We start from the raw sequence: 15276 nt of genomic DNA on the forward strand, positions 1-15276 counted from the left end.
AGTAAAAAACACATCATGAAGACAAGATGCCTTGACAAGGGTTCCTTTGAAAGGAAAGCACATACTGGTGATGCTTAAAAAAGTAAATACCTGAATTCACCAAATAATGCTCAAGCTGCTGACACAGAGAAGAAAGACATACCTTTAGAATTTCTTGGGAAAATTAACATTGAAGGGAGAGGAAGGAGGGAAAATAAAGGGTGAAACAATAGTGCAAATAAACAATTATGTCTATAAATACTTAAAGACATGTTATAAACATTTATAGACACACTCATTGGTAAGAAATTCACTTTAGAAGTTATCATTTGGAAATAACCATTAAGCAGATTTTTAGGCTTACTGTATACTCAACATTATTTTAGGAGATCCTCACCATCAAATAACTCAATACCTAGGTTGGAAAACAACACTGACATTTATATAAAACAGGCATGAAAATCATTAAAGACTTTATCAAAAGTGCTCTAAAGTATAGTATAGCTAACAAGGAAACCTGTCACTGCAAGTAGACTTGCTAAGATGGCACATTGCTTTAATTTTGAGTAATGACTTTTTATACAGAAATCAATGAGTAGCTATGAAAATTTTATAACAGTATTATGTACCAATTAGATCTTCCAGAAGGCCTGAGTAAGAGAGTCAAACAATCAGGGGCCTTTTGGCTCTACTACTTATAACTTCAAGAATACAAGGAAGAACTATACAAAAAAGATCTTAATGACCCAGATAACCACAATGGTGTGATCACTCACCACTTGAGAAAACTTTCTTTCTTAAAGGTATATGCCCATTTGAGGAGTTACTCATAAGCTTTCATAGCTGCTCTGTTTATAGTAGCTAAAGATGGAAAAAAAACTCAAGCATTCATCAATAAGTGACTAGATATATGAGTTTCATATGCATAGACTGAGATACTCTTGTATGGAAATAAATGTACTATATTGGTATATACACTGAACTTAGGTAGATCTCAAAATAATTAGGCTGAGTGAAAGAATTCAGGAAAAAATATGAGTATGTGCAGTATAAATCCATTTATATAAAATTATAAAAATGAAAATGAATTATATAAGACATCAAATCAGTGGTTGGCCAGGGGAGAAGGTTTCAATAAAGGGAAATAATAGGGGAAAGTCATGGAAAAGAAGTCCAGGAAAATTTTTGGAGGTGATGGATGTTTCAGTTATATTGACTGTGGTGGTATGGTTACATGAATGAAAACAGATGCCAAAACCTAATCAATTATACATTTGAAATATATGCAGTTACTTGTATGTCAGTTATATCTCAAGGGGTTGTACCACTTTATTTTCTCAATGGCAATAAAGTAATTCCAGTTCCTCCACATCCTGGCTAATACTTGGCCATACTGGCATAAAGGTCTACATGAAACAACAGGAAATGTACTTTTGTAAAGTTCTTACACTGTGTGTGAACTGGTATATTATCACTGGTAGACTGACTGTAATAAAGATAAATACTATATTCAATACCCATTTATGATTAAGAAAAAAAAAAACTTTACAGAAAGTGGGCATAGAGGGAACATACCTGAACATAATAAAGGCTATCTAGGACAAACCCAAATCAACATCATTCTCAATGATGAAACACTGAAAGCATTTCCTCTAAGATCAGGAATAAGATAGGGATGTTCATTCTCTCCACTTTTATTGAATGTAGCTTTGGAAGCCCTAGCCATAGTAATCACAGAAGAAAAATAAATTAAAGAAATCCAAATTGGAAAGGAAGTAGTAAAACTGCTGCTGTATGCAGTCTGCGTTTTTATACATGATACTACACATAGAAAACCCTAAAGACACTACCAGAAAACTACTAGAGCTCATCAGCAAATTTGGCAAAGTTTCAGGATACAAAATTAATACATAGGAATACCTTACATTTCTATACACTAACAACAAAATATCAGAAACAGGAGTTAAGGAACCAATTCCATTTGCCACTGCATCAAAAAGTATAAGATATTAGGGATAAACCTACATAAGGAGGGAAAAGACCTGTACTTAATGAAACTACAAAATGCTGATGAAAGAAATCAAAGATGGCACAAACAGATGGAGAAATATACCATGTTCTTGGATTGAAAGAATCAGTACTGTTAAAATGACTGCACTACCCAAAGTACTCTACAGATTGAATGCAATCCCTGTCAAATTACCAAGAGCATTTTCTACAGCATAAGAAAAAAAAAATTAGTTTGTATGGAAACACAAAATATCCTGAATAGCAAAAGCAATCTTGAGAAAGAAAAATGGAACTGGAAGAATCATGTGTTCTGACTTCAGACTACACTACAAAGCTACAGTAATCAAAACAGTATGATTCTGGTACAAAAACATACAGATAGATCAATGGAACAGGATACAAAAAGTCCAGAGATGAACCCACATACCTATGGTCACCTAATCTCTGACAAAGAAGGCAAGACTATACAATGAAGAACAGACAATCTCTTTAATAAGCGGTGCTGGGAAAATGAGAGAGTTACAGTTAAAAGAATAAAATTAGAACTTTCTCAAACATCATACACAAAAATAGACGCAAAATTGGTTAAATATCTAAATGTAAGGCTATGACTATAACCCACCAGGCCACTCTGTCCATGGAATTTTCCAGGCAAGAAGAGTGGAGTTGCCATTTCCTCCTCCAGGAGATCTTCCTGACCCAGGGATCAAACCCACATCTCTTGTGTCTCCTGCATTAGCAGGTGGATTCTTAACCAACTGCACCACTTGGGAAACCTTAAGTCTAGATACTATACAACTCTTAAAGGAAAACAAAGGCAGACACTCTCTGATAAAAATGGCAGGAAGACCTTTTTGATTCACCTACAATAATGAAAATAAAACTAAAAATAAACAGATTGGACCTAATTAGATTTGTTGTTCATATTTATCTCAGTGTCTGTAGCACCTAAGAGAGTGACTCACACATAATGTTCATTGAATGAATTATTTTTCTAAAGATGGTTGGAGCTGATACTGACACACATAGAAATGCCTGGAAAGCTGGACTTAATATTGCAGGGTTCTAGGTCAGTAGAGAGCTACATGCTTCCAGTGTGGCTGCAGTTAGCACAACCATGTGACTCTCGTCTATCTGCCTTCAAAATTGTTGGTCCTCATGTGGGACACATCCAAGGGACAAGCGGATGAATGAAATAGAGGTTGACTGGTTGTATTGCTTGAGTCTTGAAAATGGTATATAAATCCAGATGATTCCATCTGCCTTTACTAGATATATTCTATTTAGAGGGAATTGCTTCAATCCACAGGCTCAAATTAGTCACCAGGAGACCAACATGACTTGCACAGTTCGTTTTACAAACATAAGTAGGCTAATTACCTAAAAGTGCAAAGAATCTCCCTGACAGCAAACTCTGAGTACTAGAAGTGGGAGACACAGGATGTTAGGACCAAGGCTATTAGGAACCACATGAAAGCTACTTAATGAAAACTTACTGACACAGCCTTATCTAACTCAATGAAACTATGAGCCATGCCATGTAGGGCCACCCAAGATGGATGGGTCATGGTGAAGAGTTCAGACAAAACGTTATCCACTGGAGAAGGGAATGGTGAACCATTTCAGTATTCTTGCCTTGAGAAACCCATGAACAGTATGAAAAGGCAAAAAGATAGGAGACAGACAGATGAACTCCCCAGGTCAGGAGGTGCCCAGTATGCTACTAGAGAAGAGTGGGAAAATAACTCCAGAAAATATGAAAAGCTGGAGTGAAAGTGAAAACAAAGCCCAGTTGTGGATATGACTGGTGACGGAAGTAAAGTCTGATGCTGTAAAGAACAATATTGCATAGCAACCTGGAATGTTAGGTCCATGAATCAAGGTAAATTAGAAGTGGTCAAACAGGAGATGGCAAGAGTGAACATTGATATTTCAGGAATCAGTGAACTAAAATGGACTGGAATGGGTGAATTTAATTCAGATGACCATTACATTTACTATTGTGGGCAAGAATCTGTTAGAAGAAATGGAGTAGCCATCATAGTCAACAAGAGTCTGAAATGCAGTACTTCAGTGCAATCTCAAAAATGACAGAATGATCTCTGTTCATGTCCAAGACAAACCATTCAATATCACAGTAATGCAAGTCTATGCCATAGCTAGTAATGCTGAAGAAGCTGAAGTTGGACTGTTCTATGAAGACCTACAAGAACTTTTAGAAGTAACAGCAAAAAAAGATGTTGTTTTTATCAGAGGGGACTGGAATGCAAAAGTAGAAGTCAAGAGATACCTGGAGTAACAGGCAATATGGCCTTAGAGCACAAAATGAAGCAGGGAAAAGGCTAACAGAGTTTTGCCAAGAGAACACACTGGTCATAGCAAACACCCTCTTCCAACAACGCAAGAGAAGACTACACATGGATATCACCAGATGGTCAAAACCAAAATCAGATTAATTATAGTCTTTGCAACCAAAGATGGAAAACCTCTATACAGTCAGCAAAAACAAGTCCAGGAGCTGACTGTGCTAAGATTATGAACTCCTTATTGCCAAATTTAGACTTATATTGAAGAAAATCGGGAAAACCACTAGACCATTCGGGTATGACCTAAATCAAACCCTTATGATTATACAGTGGAAGTGAGAAATAGATTTAAGGAACCAGATCTGATAGACAGAGTGCCTGATGAACTACAGATGGAAGTTTATAACACTCTACAGGAGGTAGTGATCAAGACCATTCCCAAGAAAAAGAAACTCAAGAAGGCAAAATGGTTGTCTGAGGAGGCCTTACAAAGAGCTGAGAAAAGAAGAGAAGCTAAAGACAACAGAGAAAAGGAAAGATATACTCATCTGAATGCAGAGTTCCAAAAATTAGCAAGGAGAGATAAGAAAGCCTTCCTCAGTTATTAATGCAAAGAAATAGAGGAAAACAATTGAATGGGAAAGACTAGAGATCTCTTCAAGAAAATTAGAGATAAAAATGGAGCTTTTCATGCAAAAATGGGCACAATAAAGAACAGAAATGGTAAGGACATAAAACAAGCAGAAGCTATTAAGAAGAGGTGGCAAGAATGCACATAACAACTGTACAAACAGATCTTCACGACCCAGACAATCATGATGGTGTGATCACTCACCTAGAGCCAGACATCCTGGGAATGTGAAGTCAAGTGGGACTTGGGAAGGATCACTACAAGCAAAGCTAGTGGAGGTAATGGAATTCCAGTTGAGCTATTTCAAGTCCTAAAAGATGATGTTGTGAAAATGCTGCACTCAATAAGCTAGCAAATTTGGAAAACTCAGCAGTGGCCACAGCACTGGAAAAAGTCAGTTTTCATTCCAATCTCAAAGAAAGGCAATGCCAAAGATTGCTCAAATTACTGCACAATTGCACTCATCTCACATGCTAGCAAAGTAATGCTCAAAATTCTCCAAGACAGGTTTCAATAGTACGTGAACCGTGAATTCTCAAATGTTCAAGCTTGGTTTAGAAAAGGCTGAGGAACCAGATATCAAATTGCTAACATTCACCGGATCATTGAAAAGGCAAGAAAGTTCCAGAAAAACATCTACTTATACTTTATTGACTATGCCAAAGCCTTTGACTGTGTGGATCAAAACTAACTGTGGAAAATTCTTATAGAGATGGGAATACCAGACCTGCCTCCTGAGAAATCTGTATGCAGGTGAGGAAGCAACAGTTAGAACTGGACATGGAACAACAGACTGGTTCCAAATCGGGAAAGGAGTACATCAAGGCTGTATATTGTCACCCTGCTTATTTAACTTATATGCAGAGTACATCATGAGAAACGCCAGGCTGGATGAAGCACAAGCTGGAATCAAGATTGCCAGAAGAAATATCAATGACCTCAGATACGCAGATGACACCACCCTTATAGCAGAAAGCAAAGAAGAACTAAGGAGCTTCTTGATGAAAGTGAAGCAGGAGAGTGAAAAATCTGGCTTAAAACTCAACATTCTAAAAACAAAGATCATGGCCTCTGGTCCCATCACTTCCTGGCAAATAGATGGGCAACCAGTGGAAAGAGTGACAGACTTTATTTTCTTGGGCTCCAAAATCACTGTAGATGGGGACTTCAGCCATGAAGTTAAGAGATGCTTGCTCCTTTGAAGAAAAGCTATGTATAATCTAGACAGTATATTAAAAACAGAGACATTATTTGCTGACAAGGTCTGTCTAGTCAAAGCTATGATTTTCCAGTAGTCATGTATGGATGTGAGAGTTGGACTAAAAAGAAAGCTGAGTGCTGAAGAATTGATGACTTTGAACTGTGGTATTGGAGAAGACTTTTGAGAGCCCCTTGGACTGCAAGGAGATGAAATCAGTCAATCCTAAAGGAAATCAGTCCTGAACATTCATTGGAAGGACTGATGTTGAAGCTGAAGCTTGGATACTCTGGCCACCTGATGCGATAAACTGACTCATTGGAAAAGACCCTGATATTGGGAAAGATTGAAGGCAGGAGGAGAAGGGGATGTCAAAGCATGCGATGGTTGGATGGCATCACCGATTCCATGGGCATGAGTTTTAGAAAGCTTCAGGAGTTGGTGATGGACAAGGAAACCTGGTGTGCTGTAGTCCATGGGGTTGCAAAGAGTTGGACATGACTGAACTGACTGACTGAATAGTGATCAGCAATGAGACCAGAGTACAGAGGAGTGAGAAAAGAAGGGAGAGAGGGCAAACGGACAGTAGGAGGAACAGTGATAGACTGGGCAAAGCAAGACAGAGAGAGAGAAAGGGAAATAAGGGCAGAAATGGAGAGAGAGGGGGAAAAATATAACAAAGGGCAGAGATGGAGAAAAACAGGCAAAGATGGACAAATGTCAGAGGAAAAAATAGAAAGAAACTAAAAGGTCACAATAATTTTTGTCCCTTTGGAGTTCTGCTGTTTGGCTTTTCTTGGATTCCTGCAAGGACACTCTGTGTCCATAATAACATTTGTTTCCTCCTGATCTCTTTTCTATGGGTCAGTTTAAATGTAGACCCTTTCTTCTCACCAAGAGGGATCTCTACAGAATAGCCCCCATTGTCCTGAGCTTGCTGTTTGCAATCCCCTACTCCCGACATATTTGGGGCATTTTGTCCGAATTCTATTTGATCCTCACTATAAAACTAAATACTGCTGCTGCTACTGCTGCTAAGTCACTTCAGTCATGTCCAACTCTGTGCAACCCCATAGACGGCAGCCCACCAGACTCCCCTGTCTCTGGGATTCTCCAGGCAAGAACACTGGAGTGGGTTGCCATTTCCTTCTCCAAGGCATAAAAGTGAAATTGAAAGTGAAGTTGCTCAGTCGTGTTTGACTCTTAGTGACCCCATGGACTGCAGCTTACCAGGCTCCTCCATAAATACATGGCCCTCTATATCTTAGCCTATAGAACATCACAGCAGTATCTCCAAGGATCTGTCCTATTCTGAAATTTTACAGTTTGTTGACTATAAATCTATTCTTTTTGGTGGCTCTAAGCTCAATTCTAACCTCACTGAATTTCATCCAATCTTCTTTCTATACCTGCTCCTCGCCTTATTATCAAACCTCTAAGTTCTCATACAAATCATTCAGGAAGTAGGTGCTATTCTATTGGCTCTGCTGTGTATAGATGGGTATTGGCTCAACCACATTTACCAAATGAAAGGAAATATTGGTTATAGGGACTTCCCTGGTGGCTCAGACGGTAAAGCGTCTGCCTACAATGCAGGAGACCCAGGTTCAATCCCTGGGTTGGGAAGATCTCCTGGAGAAGGAAATGGCAACCCACTCCAGTATTGTTGCCTGGAAAATTCCATGGACAGAGGAGCCTGGTAGGCTACAGTCCATGGAGTCACAAAAAGTCAGACACGACTGAGCAACTTCACTTTCTTTCTTTTCTATTGGTTATACATCCTCATGGTGCCACAATATAGACAATGATTAGTAAACAAATCTGTAACCCTGTAAATTGTGACTAAGCTCCTTCTTGCTTTGGACAAATGTGGGACTATCTTTTTGACAAATGACTTTCTGATGCTGATACCATTGTTGCAAGCCAGCTCAGAAGACTGCGGAAATGCTCCCTTCCCACGTAGTCCAAAAGAGGCCTGCACTAGTAATCCAGGCAATACATCAAATCCCTGATTACATTCAGCCTGTCATTTTAAAATATGAACCTGCCATGCTCTAAAGACATTTTTTTTAATTGTAGTATTTAAATGCTATCTCCTATGGAGATTAGTTTATACTTAATTCATACTCAGCCCTGAGCTGAGCAGCGCACGGCATGGTGGAGAGTCCTGGGCCTGAGGCACTCAGTGCGCCACTCCATCTGGGTTGCTGGTAATTGAACATAGGTGGCATATGTTTTGAGGGCCAAGGCAATCATACCTCTATAAATAACAGCATTATGAGTTTCTGATACTTCTGGGTTAAAGGAGCTTCTGTATAATGCTACTTCATAACAATAACTTTACTGAGTCAAGGAGGGGAATACTTTCTGTGCTATTGAGCAGTATTGAGCACAGTGGGCACTATATGCCCACTGTGAACAAACCTAGACACAATACAGGAACCTAGTGTATTGAAAAGCAGAGACATCACTTTGCCAACAAAGGTCTGTATAGTCAAAGCTATGGCTTTTCCAACTAGTCATGTATGAATGTAAGAGTTGGACCATAAGGAAAGCTGAGCACCAAAGAATTGATGCTTTTGAATTGTGGTGCTGGAGAAGACTCTGGAGAGTCCACTGGACAGCAAGGAGATCAAAGCAGTCCATCCTAAAGGAAATCAACTCTGAGTATTCATTGGAAGGATTGATATTGAAGCTGGAGCACCATGGCCACCTGATACAAAGAACAGACTCACTGGAAAAGACTCTGATGTTGGGAAAGACTGAAAGAAGGAGAAGGGGACAACAGAGAATGAGATGATTGAATGGCATCACAGATTCAATGGACATGAGTTTGAAAAACTCTGGGAGATAGTGAAGGACAAGGAAGCCTGGTGTACTACAGTCCATGGGGTCATAAAGAATCAGACATGACTGAGTGATTGAACAACAACAACCCACTGTGAACCTGAGATTCAAAGAGGTTGAGGCATTTCCTGGTGGTTAAGAAGCATGCTGAATCCAGAAGGGCTCTGGAACTTAGGTTTATAAACTTTAAGTCCAGAGAGTTTTTTTTTTTAATATAATATGAAATTACTCAAGTCAGTACTTCCCATGGACCCAGTACAGTGCTTTGCATATAAGGAAATGGAAGTACAATTTAACGGATACCCCACTAAGCAAGTGGAGCTGGTTGTTCAGACAATACATGAGTAGAATGTTTAAACACCACTGCCATGTCTATTCAACATCACCATGAATAAATGAGGGCATGTCCACACTCCTACCATAGGCATTGCATTGACTAGACTCTTTTTAAAATTAACTCTTTACTCTAGTGGTTAATACCCGTCAAAACAAGGTAGCCAATACATGCCTGCTACTGCCCCTCCAAGAGGGTGTCAGTGTGACATTTTGTTTTCATTTCCTATGTTAGCAAAAATGAGGCACCATGGATCAACTATAGGGTTCTCTAGAAATCACAGTATCAACATATAACATATAATCTAAGTCTCCAAACCACAAAATTTCTCATTCAGTAAAGGGGCAGACAATACTGCCATTTTCTCGCTAGAATCCACTGGAGAGACTGACTGCTTTTCCTCTTGAGGGAATGGTTTATGATAAGCATAAACATTTCATTAACTGTAGCACAGCAAAATAAAATAAAATGTCATAATTAATTATGTAATGATGAAATACATAAATTACTAGGATCCAAGAGCAAAGATAATGAGCACCTTAGATTTACATAACATTATCATTTTCAAAGTGTTTTTATATATATTAGCTTAATTAATGCTCATGTGATATTTTAAAAATTACACATTTACAACCCCTACTAACCCACATTTCTGCAAGGGCTTAATTGGTCATGCCTCTTTTCCCTGCAAACACTCTCCAGAGTGCCCCATTCTAGAATCACACATTCCATAGCTTTTGAAGATTAAAATTTCCAACTTCTCTTTTTAACCCACGGTAAGAGAGGTAGAATTAAAATTGAAATCACTTAGCATTAATCTCTTGAGGGCATCAAAGTGCCATTAGAGAGAACAATTAAGCTTTCAAAAAAAAATTGAAAAATTACTTCATTTGCATTTTTGTCTTACCAGCTTGTGACTGCCTTGTTGGTTCAGGTCAACTGCATTTTTTCCGAAGGAAGAATTTAAATGTGGGTAAAAACAGACCTCTGTACTTCTACTTGTATCTTACTTTTTATTTCACAATAGGGGGCTCCTTTGTAGACTTGACTACTATAACCTGTCTAAGCTTTGATTTTTTTCATCAATAAAATGAAGGAGTTGGATAAAACCATCTCTCAATATTTCACTCAATTTCAATTCTCAAATTGAAATTATTTCAGCAGTACTTCCTTCCTACAGCACCTTGTTCATAAGACTAATCTTGGCCTCATTATTTAGACTGGAACTTTTTCAGTATTAAAGTATTACTGCTATGTTTGCTCCTTGGCACAAAGGATATGGTGTCACTAATGTTAATCATTGTAATAATACCACTGCCATTTTGAATATGCTTAACAGGTAACAAAAGCTCTATATATATTATCTCAAGAAATATATCAATCCTATGAAGTGTGTATTATCCCAGTTTTTCATATTAGAAAAGCTAAAGTTCAGAATTTAAACAAATTGCCCCAAATGCAAGCTAAAGTCACACCATTAATAAGCCATCCTATTTTCAGAACCCCAGGACACATTTTTACACTCCAGTTCACAGGGCAGAACTGTCAGGTTAGCGGGAGGCATGGATGAGTTCATCTATGACATGTATGCATTTTTCAAAATCTGCACATAAATTCACCATGAACTCATTTCCTCCTGCCAAAGAAAGCCCCTTACAAAGAAAGATAAGTTTGTAATTTTCCACACCATTTTCATGGTAAATGAAAACATGCACAGGTAGATTCAAAATAGTATTTCTAGAACCAATGATACAGAACATCAATAATAAAGATGGAATCTTTGCATTCAGGTAGCTGACAACAAAATTAATTACTGTTGAAAATTTAGACATTCATATTTTACATTCTAGAAGGAAAGAAACAAAATATTTGTGAGCATAGTTTCACTTACAGCTCATAAATATTAATGGAGAAGTGAAAATAAGCTAAATATGTATATATGTACAGCTGCTGCTAAGTCTCTTCAGTCGTGTCCGACTCTGTGCGACCCCATAGACAGCAGCCCACCAGGCTCCCCCGTCCCTGGGATTCTCCAGGCAAGAACACTGGAGTGGGTTGCCATTTCCTTCTCCAATATATGTACAACAGGGTACAATAAATTTAAATTTCCTCTTCCTTGAAAAGACGACTGCTTAAAAAATACATATATTGTTGTTGCCAGTATGTGATGTCTCTTATCAAAAGGAAAACCAAGCATACAGTAAATTACACGAAAAACTGCCAATCAGCATATCAAAAACTCGTATTTTAACTACCTACTTCAATATACTCAGCCCATGAACCATGAAGTTTTCTGACCTGTCCAGTGGGGACAAACACTATTCCTGACATGAATGAGCACTGGACGCTATCATATCTAGTTCTTTTGGGTGGAACTTATCTTGATTTGGGGCAGTTTTCTCATTGCATGTATGCATCATTACTCAGATGATTTGTCAAACGGGGTCCTTTGCAGGATTAGAAAACTAGATTATTTCGACTACAGCATTTCTGTAGTAATGTCTGTCTAATGCTGTCGACATAATACTACAGCATTAAGGATGCCTTATTTAAAAGGTTGGGGACCGCTGCTTTGTTTCATAGATTGCAATTAGCAACCTATGGATCACATATATCCAGATGCTGTACCCTGTTTCACATGTTCTATGTTGGCTCTGACACTATTTTATTTTGTTCTGCTAACCAATTGAATTCAAAGTTCCAGACTGTCTATTCTAGTCAAGAAGGAGTAAGAGGGACTAGAGATACACTCTCACATGAAAAGTCAAAAAGTGAGCAAAATATTTGAAACATTATTTTTCAATATACTGAAGATTTGTCAACAGTGATTGCAAGAAGACCAAAAAAAGAAAAAAATTAACAAGGTGAACCTCACCATTACTTCAGCTAACTTCCCTGACGGAATTTCCAGGCCCCTGTACAAAGACAGGAAAGCCAGGTGGAGTCCACTGGACTCTCTGAGTTAGAAAGACAGGGCTGAAAACCTGAGGAAACCAAAGCAGTTAGAAGTCACAGGGCATACTATCAAAAAGAAGAGAACTGAACTGAAAAAAACCAAAAACAAAAACAACTTCCAATCTGCTATAGGCTCATCTTGAGCAGTCAGTTGAGTAACAAGTGCATGCATGTGGTAAAACGACCCAAGGCCAGGTTAGAAGCCATCCTCAGAATGATTAGATGTCACAATGCCCAGCACTCACCAAGGCCAGAAGTAGTGCTTATGTCTACTGCACAGATAAGAAAAGTTTATCATTCATGAGTCAGTTGGCAGAGGATACGGCAAAGTCTTGCTTCAGCACTGAGGAGTAATTAGCCTGAAGTTGAGTGCTGTTTCATTTCCACTTAATAAATTTTGAAAGCAAGACCTAAAGAACTAAAGGGTTTCCATGTAACTTAACTACATCTCAGAACAGAGCTCAGGAATATTTAGAGGATGTTAAAAGTATTCAGCAACCAACAAGGTAATTTTCACAAAGTCTGTTATTCAATTTAAACCATCAGGCACAGGAAGTGGCAGAAAAACATGACACAAAACAAGGGGAAAACAATATCAATCAAAACGAACCAAGGATGGACACAGATGATAGAATTGGCAGTTAAGGGCATTAAAATAACTGTCATAATAAGTGCATGAATCAGAAAGTTAAGTACAGAAGGACAGTATCAGAGGAATGGGAAGACAAGCCACAGATAGGGAGAAAGTATTTTTAAGACATACATGTGATGAAAGTCTAGTATCCAAAATATTCAAGGAAATAATAAAATTCAATAATAATACACAACTTGATTTAAAATTGGGCCAAAAACCTTGACACCTCATTAAAGAAAATAACAAGGATGGCAAAAAAAGCAAATTAAAAGATATCCCATAAAGTATGTCTTAAATGAAAATCACGGTATTAATAAAACAAACAGCAAAGTATCACTACACACCCATCGGAACAACCAAAATTAAAAATGCAGAGAGGATATGGAGCAAGAACTATTACTGACTGCTGGTGAGAATGCAAAATGGTATATCCACTTTAGAAGACAGTTTGTCAGTTTCTTACTGCACTAAACATACTCTTATCATATGATCAAGCAATCATACTCCTTGGCATTTACTCTAAGGAACAGAAAACTTATGACAACATAAAAACCTACATTATTTATAGCAGCTTTATTCACAATGGTTAAAACTTGGAACTAACCAAGATTTTCTTCAGTAGGTGAATGGATAAATTCAAGATAATATTATTCTAGTACATCAAGACAAATATTACTCAGTGCTAAAAAAGAAATGAGTTATCAAACCATGAAAAAAAACACAGAACTTTAAATGTATATTAATAAATGAAAAAAAGTCAATCTGGAAAGGATACATATTGTATAACTCAAAATAATAGGACCTCCTAGAATAGGCAAAATTTTGGAGACAGTAAAAGATGACTGAGCGACTGAACTGAACTGAACTGAACTGAAAAGATCAGTAGTTGTCAAGAACTGGTGGAGTGAGGAGTAATGAACAGGCGATGAGCAGAGGATTTTTAAGGTGGTGAAAATAGTGTGTATGATATATAATGATGAATACTGTTATTATACATTTGTCCAAATATATAGAATATAAACACTATGAGAAATTTTATGTCTCCTATGAATTTTGAGTAATTATCTTGTGCCAGTGTAGGTTTATCAATAGTAACAATACACCCACACTCTGTTGGGAGATGGTAATAATAGAGGGAGGCTATGCATGTGTAGGAGTAGAAGGCATATTGGGAAATCCCTACATGGGCTCTTCAATTTTCCTATGAACTTCACCTCCTCCAAGTACATCTTAATTTTTAAAACAGTTAAGTAGAGTTGCTGAAGATGCAAAGACTCAATCTGAACTTCCTGATATGGAAACTAAAACATCTAAGATGAAAAATACAGTAGCTTGGATTAAGAGTAGATTAGACATTACAGAAGAAGTCACAGCAACAGAAATAATTCAAAGGAAACCCAGAGAAAGGAAAGGGACTGGGCAGGGTGGGGGTTGGGTAGAGCATCCATGGTCTGTGGGACAACTTCAAGAGGCTTTATATATGTGTAAGTGAAACCTCCAGAAGACAGAAGCAGAAAGAATATTTGAAGAAATAATGGCCAAACTTTTTCCAAATTTAAAGTAAACTTCAGACTCATAGGCTCAAGTAGCTCAATAAACCCTAAGCACCAGAAACACAAAGAAAATTAAACCATGGCACACCATAATCAATTGTACAGGTGAGTAAAGAAAACAAAACTTCAAAAGCAATCATGGGTGTGGGGGATAACATGTACAGAGGAACAAAGAAGACAACAGATTTCTCATGAAAAATAAGAAAGCAACAAAAACACGAAGACAATGGAACAATATTGTCCAAGTATATTTTTCAAAATGACATTTAGAATCAAACAATCATCTCAATATGCAGTAAAAGCTTAGACAAAATGCAATATTGACTTCTGATCAAAACTCTTAGCCTACTGGAAGTAGAAGATTGCTGTCTTAAGTGGAAAAATGGCACCTATAAGTACACAGGTAATATCAGAGTTAATCAAGAAAGGAACCGCTTCCCTCTATCAAGAACAAAGCCAGGATGTCTGCTTTTATAATTTTTACTTGGCATTATACTGGAAATCTTAAACCAAGGGAATAAAGCAATCAAAACCATCCTAGGCTTCCCTTTGTATGGAAAAAGTGATGTTGATTAAAACATACCACGGAAATAATTAAAAGGTTCTAAAATATATAAAATAACTTTGAAAAAAGAAAAAGTTGGACAACTAGGACTACCTGATATTAAGACTTCATTTATTACAAAGTAAAGCTTTATGATATACTGCATGATATACTGTATATCAAGACTGTATGATATACTGTATAACATAGGAAACTCTACTTAATGCTCTATAATGACTTACATGGGAAAAGAAGTGTTGATATATGTATATGTATAACTGATTC

The 15276-nt window shown here is 37.5% G+C and overlaps 1 protein-coding gene and 1 non-coding gene across 2 annotated transcripts in view; one reads left to right on the top strand and one right to left on the bottom strand.

Annotated features, from left to right (window-relative positions):
* Window positions 1–15276, bottom strand: part of UNC13C (unc-13 homolog C) — a 706632-nt gene that overhangs the window by 359210 nt on the left and 332146 nt on the right. The gene's annotated exons all lie outside the window — the stretch shown is intronic.
* TRNAC-ACA (transfer RNA cysteine (anticodon ACA)) lies at window positions 7679–7750 on the top strand. The gene has a single exon. It is a non-coding gene; the product is annotated as a tRNA-Cys (tRNA).

This window comes from Ovis aries, chromosome 7 (assembly GCF_016772045.2).
Source record: "Ovis aries strain OAR_USU_Benz2616 breed Rambouillet chromosome 7, ARS-UI_Ramb_v3.0, whole genome shotgun sequence".
Taxonomy (NCBI): Eukaryota; Metazoa; Chordata; class Mammalia; order Artiodactyla; family Bovidae; genus Ovis; species Ovis aries.